The sequence below is a fragment of the Paramormyrops kingsleyae genome, chromosome 4 (assembly GCF_048594095.1).
Source record: "Paramormyrops kingsleyae isolate MSU_618 chromosome 4, PKINGS_0.4, whole genome shotgun sequence".
Taxonomy (NCBI): Eukaryota; Metazoa; Chordata; class Actinopteri; order Osteoglossiformes; family Mormyridae; genus Paramormyrops; species Paramormyrops kingsleyae.
The window spans coordinates 3,381,480-3,387,814 of NC_132800.1; the positions used below are offsets into that span (position 1 = coordinate 3,381,480).

Sequence of the window (6,335 nt, forward strand, 5' to 3'; positions counted from 1 at the left end):
ATGCTATTAATTGTCTGATCCATTCATCAGGCCACTTACTATCTGCCCGTTACTCATATGTATGATTTATGTTCTCAGGAGAGCACCAAGCGTTTCCCGCTTAGCGACGGCAATATCGGAATGGCTCCTCCGAGTTCCCCGGCAACCATTAATCCCGGGATGCTAAAAGAAAGCTGTCACTTTAAATCAGGCTTTTAGCCTGGCTGCGGTGAAGGTCTGCCACACCATGTGACAGGTGTGTCTTGAGCGTAAGTGCCCCAAACACAGATTGTACCTGACTACGGGCGGCATGGCACTACGGGGTAGACAATGGGTGCGTCATTCTGCCCTGGGGGGGTCACAGCATTCCTTGTCGAGCTTCTGACATCACAAAGTCAAGCCAAAAGTCAAGTGATCCTTTATTATCAACTTCAGATATACGATGCATGGGTCATACAGCAAGCTGAAATATCATTCTCCTTGGTCATAGTGCAAATCAAAAGAGTAATATAAAATAATATAATATATACAGTGTACACACACACACACACACACATACAGTACTGTGCAGTCTTAAGCAGTCACACAAAATGAAGTTTAAATGATGGTGCTAATAGATTCTTGTTTTGTTACAAGTCTACTGTAATAGACAGAAGAAATTATACTTGCCATTAATACATTGGTAACGCCACACAATTATAAGTAACTGAATAGGTAATCAGAAGGAACCTATACAAGCTGAGTACATTGATGCCACTGCTGACTAAACCACCCAATTGTAAACCAGACTGTTGCTATTAAGATACAAAGACGACGTGTCCCGGTCCTTCGTGCGCGCTCGTTCTCCGAATGGAGTCGCGCCGCCGAGACTCCGACGACCTCGGAGATGCTGTTCTCGCCCGCACTATACGCAGGATTTACGGAGTTTAACACTAATCCGGGACAGCGCTGACCCCCTTTCCAGAGAAGAAGCGTTTCTCTTATAATGGGACGTTTTTTTTTTCCTATTTCTGGGAAATATTTTTTTTGTTAAGAGCGTATTTAAGGTTATACTGGAATGGGGCAGATGGGTGGGGGCGTTTACCAACGACATAGTGTCATAGTGTCTGTAGACAAAGGCAGGTGACTCCTGCTCATCAAGGTTTTTTTCTCATTATTTGGGCCATTTGTAGACTTTAGCATTATACCTTAATGCCGCTTGACAATTAAATGTCTTCTCAAGGGGACCAATGATGTGAAATGGATTGCAAGTATATTGAGACCCCAGCTGATTTCCATGCTGGTCTATGCTGGTTTGGTGCTGGTGTAGCTGTAGTGTTCTCGTGCAGTGTGTCGTAACTCTGACTAAACACCGAGTTAAACCGTAGTCAATGGAGACAGAGTGGTAGGTTACTGTCACGCTGTTTCATTAACATGCCTCTGAGATCTGTAAATAAAATACAAAACATTCAGCATCTGTTTTAACCAAAGATTACAATACCAAACATGGATTTACATTATTATATATTAATATTTGTCTACATGTCACTTAGCTTGCAAATACATATATTTTGTAACCAAAAATATAACAAATTTAACAAATTATCGCTATTTATGCTTTCCAACATGTTTAACATCACTTGCATGAACTTACGGCGTTGCCTGAATAATGGCTTTGAAAGGATGGCAACCAATTAAATTGAAGCCACGCTCCACACATGCCGCTCGCTTCTGAGAAAACCAGGAAGAAAACAGGAAATGAGCTAAGGAACAGGTGACCTACTGTAACAAACATGATGTCATCAGGTGACCTACTGTCAAAATCAATTTCTTTAACACAAGTTTGACCCTTTTTTTTTTAGAACATATTACAATTAAATCTGTTTTTGTAATGATTTTAATTGAACCATGTATTAATGAATTACTTAAAGATCGTTTAACGTAAAAATAAAATAAATGCTTTGGAGGCAACACAATAGCCAGTGGACCAGCATAGCTCTGTTGATCTACCTGCACATGAAGCTAGTCCACCAGCAATATCTCATTAATGATGCTGGTCCACCAGTACCAAAACATAACATTTGCTGGTTTAACTAGCATGCATTATACTGGTCTATGCTGTTTTTTTCAGCAGGGACATGTAAATATTACATATTAAGGGAATTACATTAAGACATGGCACTTCATACTGTTATGCAAATGTATTTGTTGTAATTTGACAATATAGAGATTTTAACATAATTTTTCACCGCTCCATACCTCGTTACGAGTGCTTTGGGACAGTAAGATTAACGTTTTTTCCCCCGTAAATCATTATGTAACTTCTTTGCCATTAGGTTGATCATTTAAATACTTAATATATTATACCTATTTATTTGGCTTATTCCCCTCCACCCCCCTAGCCGAATGAAAAATAAAACCGGCACGGAGCGGCTTTTGTCTGCCGCATAATTACCGTGCTCGTTTGCATATTAAGTGGAATAAATGAGACATTGCGGTGCTTCTTTGCGCAAAGACTGATAGTCGCAGCTGCCGATCCCTTACGCAGTCACAGAGTCGTTCATCTCCCGCGTCCGTGACCCGTTTCTGCTAACGCAAGTGAAAAGAAACATTTTCTGTCACTTAAGCATGCACGGTAGGTAGTTATATTCATGCTAAATACACATGTTTAAAAACAAAAGTTTACTTATCCCTATTAACTAGATTTCTTGGCACCATCATCACTTCACCCGCAGCTCAGATGGCTTCCAATTACAGCTCATTGAGTCTTAAAAAATTAACCACTCTGCAATCCCAGCATGCTTTGCAGGTTTTTTCACTTAGCCTGACCAGGATGAGTTTTGCGAAGCCTTCTTAACGCTACATTGTATGTTAAAAGATAGAACTTATGAGAGACGTAGCGTTAATAAGGCTTTAGGAAACCTACCCCAGATCAGGAACTGTTATACCTGTGCAATTCTTTTGCTGTCCCTTCATACATTTCCTCCACCCAGATAAGGCACTGCTTAAAATGGCATCTCTCCACACTATTCTTAATTAACAGACTCTGTTAATAGAAATGTTTTTATTTTTTTCAGGTAAGCTTAGTCAGTCGCTACAATTTTGTGTTACAGGGGAAGCACACGGTCTTAGGGGGTCTCTCTTTGCACACAATAGGCCTAAGCGATTCTGCTTCACCTAGCTAACTAAGCCATTAACAATTTGAAATAATTACTCATTAAAAAAAACAAATAAATTAAATACGAGACTGGCATCCTCTCTTTTTAGACTGTTGTGGGTTGGCCCTCGGCCCTTTGCGACTGAAAAATGGAAGCAATTAATTTTGATTAAGATCAAATTTGGTGTCCCAGAGATGATGTAACGATGGGACTTGGTGGCGTGACACCTCCTAATAAGCGGGACTGAATGCTTTTCTGATTAATGGGAGCAGGAGGTGATACAGCCTTTGTTCTTTTGACGGCCATTTTGTCCTCTGATATTGGGCGCCTGTTATCCATTACCATTTCTCATGTTTACGTGTTTACCCTCGAGAAGGTACTGAGCCCATATCTCGGTCAAACCGCGCACTTTCCGATAGAGACGTCAACAAACAGAGAGGCTTATAATCCTATTCACTAGCGCTCGATGGCCCCGGCGATCACGGCCACATCAAAACGGGCTCTGTCTAGATTTCCTGTAAGCCGGATTATGTTTTCTAAAAAATAAAAAAATAAAAAAATAGGGGACTTTGACAGTCACAGAATGTTGTGGGGTGATACTGGGAGGTTTTGTAGGCGTGTTTGGAGAGTTCGGGATGTTTATTTCTGTTTAAGTGCAGAGAAGGTTTTGGGGATTTATATGCCAGGGTCCCGCAAGTTGCGTAAACATGACAAATCGATGCAGACTGGACCCATTCTCAGCGACATTGTTTCTCAGCAGTCTCATCGAGTTTTAGCGGTGGGATTATCCGTGTCTGCTTTCTCGAGCTGGAGTTTGTCACTCCGGGAAGTTTTGACATCATCAGCCACGGTTTACAATTAACGGAAACTAGTTTCTGATGCCGCTCTGTAATGTCTGAAAACTTATTAATGGCATTTAAGCTAATACCAGGGAAACCACAGGTCACTTACAAGCAAGAGAGATTGTAAAATTATCCCTGCACAACATCTGATTCATAAGGCTACCTTGTATAAAATTTAATAGGAATCAGTATTTTTATGTACACTATATCATTTTATTTATACATTTAGTTTTTTTTCTGAGGCTGATAGTGGCAAACTAAAATACTCTTGGGCATTTAATCGAGCTGGATGGAAGCTGGAGCAGGGGGATCCTTTCATGATTTTTCATGGACATCAGCTGCATTGGGATAAACTTTCTCATTAACTTCGACATGAGCCGAGTGGTCGCATCTGCGGGGGGAATGGGGGATGAGTTGGCTTTAAATGTAAATGATGGGCTCTGACATTTATACAGATTTGCTGGGCAAATGAAGAAAAAAAAAAAAAAAACACGGGGAAATAAATAAATAAAGAGAAACAAACAAGCGGCCGCAATCTTGTTCTCCTTCGCCGGATGCGAGCCTGGATGAGCAATTATGGCTCGATGTGGCAGCTACTGTGGAGGAGATAAATAATAATTTTCAAAAAAATCGCTGCGGATTTACCGCGTGACGGTTTCGGGACGTTTGGACTGGCGCCAATTTAGGAAGCAGGTCTCATTGAATCACATTCGCTCGTTTGATATTAATATGCGGCATTAACTAAACCCAGACCCAAAAACCCAAAAGAACTTAACTGGAAATAAGGAAAAACACGCAAAAGGTCATTGTACAGGATGGATTCCTTAAATACATGTTTCTATTTAATATTATATAGCAGGGAGGACTGTCATTAACTCATCACATTAGGCCGAGTCCATTATCCCGGTGCAGCAGCAGCACCTGCTGGGATATACCAAGGGAGAAGGCGGGGGGGAACTAACCAGCTGGTTGGGGTCTCTCATGCCCGCTGCTTGTCACACTAATGGCCTGCCGGAAAGTTGGCCCTCACTCCCAGAGGGGGGGGGGGGGGGATGGTGGGGTGGGGGCTGGGAGATACAATAATCCGTCGCGCTGGAGGGCATGTAAATAATCGCAGGGAGGAGGGTTAAAGATGGACGACCTTTTATTCTGGCCCACGTGTGCTAATGTGCCTTTGCATCAGCGCCCGCTGTTACAGGAATACCCCCCACCCTGAACAAACATTAAATAGATGCTCTGCTAATGTATTCTTCTCCACACCTCGTTTTCTGCCTCTTCATCTTCATTTCTTCTTTGCTGCTCTGTCTCTTTCTTTCATACAACGCATGTCCTTCTACACACTTTCGCACTTTGCACAAATCTGCCTCCTCTTTCTTCCTGCCAGCCTGAACGTGTGACCAGCAAATACGGCATCACAAAGTCCAAAAAACAGTGACTGTGACCAAAAATCTGCCATCTGAAACCCTATAAAAGGGTATTAAATAGTGGGCTGTTTACTCCATATTTTAGGTAAATTATGTAACTGAACATGTATAGCAAGGATTACAAGTGATATACATACATTGTTCTGCATTCAGGCATGTGACAAACGGCTAAATGCGCTTCATGTCGTTCTCTAGAGACTGGAGACAAAAACTGCAAACAAACAGAGCTGAAGTGATTAGCATCAAGGCTGGACACGATCTAGCGATCGCCGCCGTTTTTGCCAACGAGCAAAGCGCATATATCTGTGACCCATTAATAGCATCTGGGATGGGAAAGGCCTGATATCAGCAAAAACTGTTAAAAGGAGCAACATAAGCACAGCGCTTAGATCTAATGTTACACTGGGTCTACTGAATTTCATGCAATTTCCACGGAGAAGGTTTCCATTTTATTTATTTAGGAGATGCTTTTATCCACAGTAATGTACATTTTTGGGAAAGAAGGGGCAGATAGTCCCTGGTTCAATTGCAGGTTACAGGCCCCGCTCAGGGGCCCAATGATAAAATCACTCTGCTGACCCTTGGATTTGAACCGACCTTGCAATCATAGGCACAGCGATTCTTATGATAATTTTTTGGTCTCCTCAGGTGGTGGACACAGTGCTTATATCTAAAATTACCCTGGTTGTACTGAACTTCACATAATTTCCACAGAGAATATCTCATTCGGGAAGTGGGCAGGGTCAGGATAAAAATACTCTGGTCCTTAGCAGCATGAGACAAGAGTATTAATATACTGTTTATAACTCACTGAGAGTCGGCATCAGATCGACACAAATCAGTATGGATATTGGTCACCCTCCATCACTCTTACATTCTAATGTTTCTTCTTGGTAGTGCCCATGACACGCAACTTCTGAGAACGTCTTCGCCACTGAGTGACATCGACCGGC

General features: G+C 41.9%; 1 long non-coding RNA gene across 1 annotated transcript; it reads right to left on the minus strand.

The window, feature by feature from the left end:
- Positions 1-385: 385 nt before the first annotated feature.
- On the minus strand, positions 386-2,707 carry LOC111838701 (uncharacterized). The gene is made up of 3 exons (XR_011989821.1): positions 2,503-2,707; positions 1,613-1,689; positions 386-1,405 (listed from the first exon to the last, which is right to left on the minus strand). It is a non-coding gene; the product is annotated as an uncharacterized lncRNA (long non-coding RNA).
- Between the last annotated feature and the right edge of the window lie 3,628 nt (positions 2,708-6,335).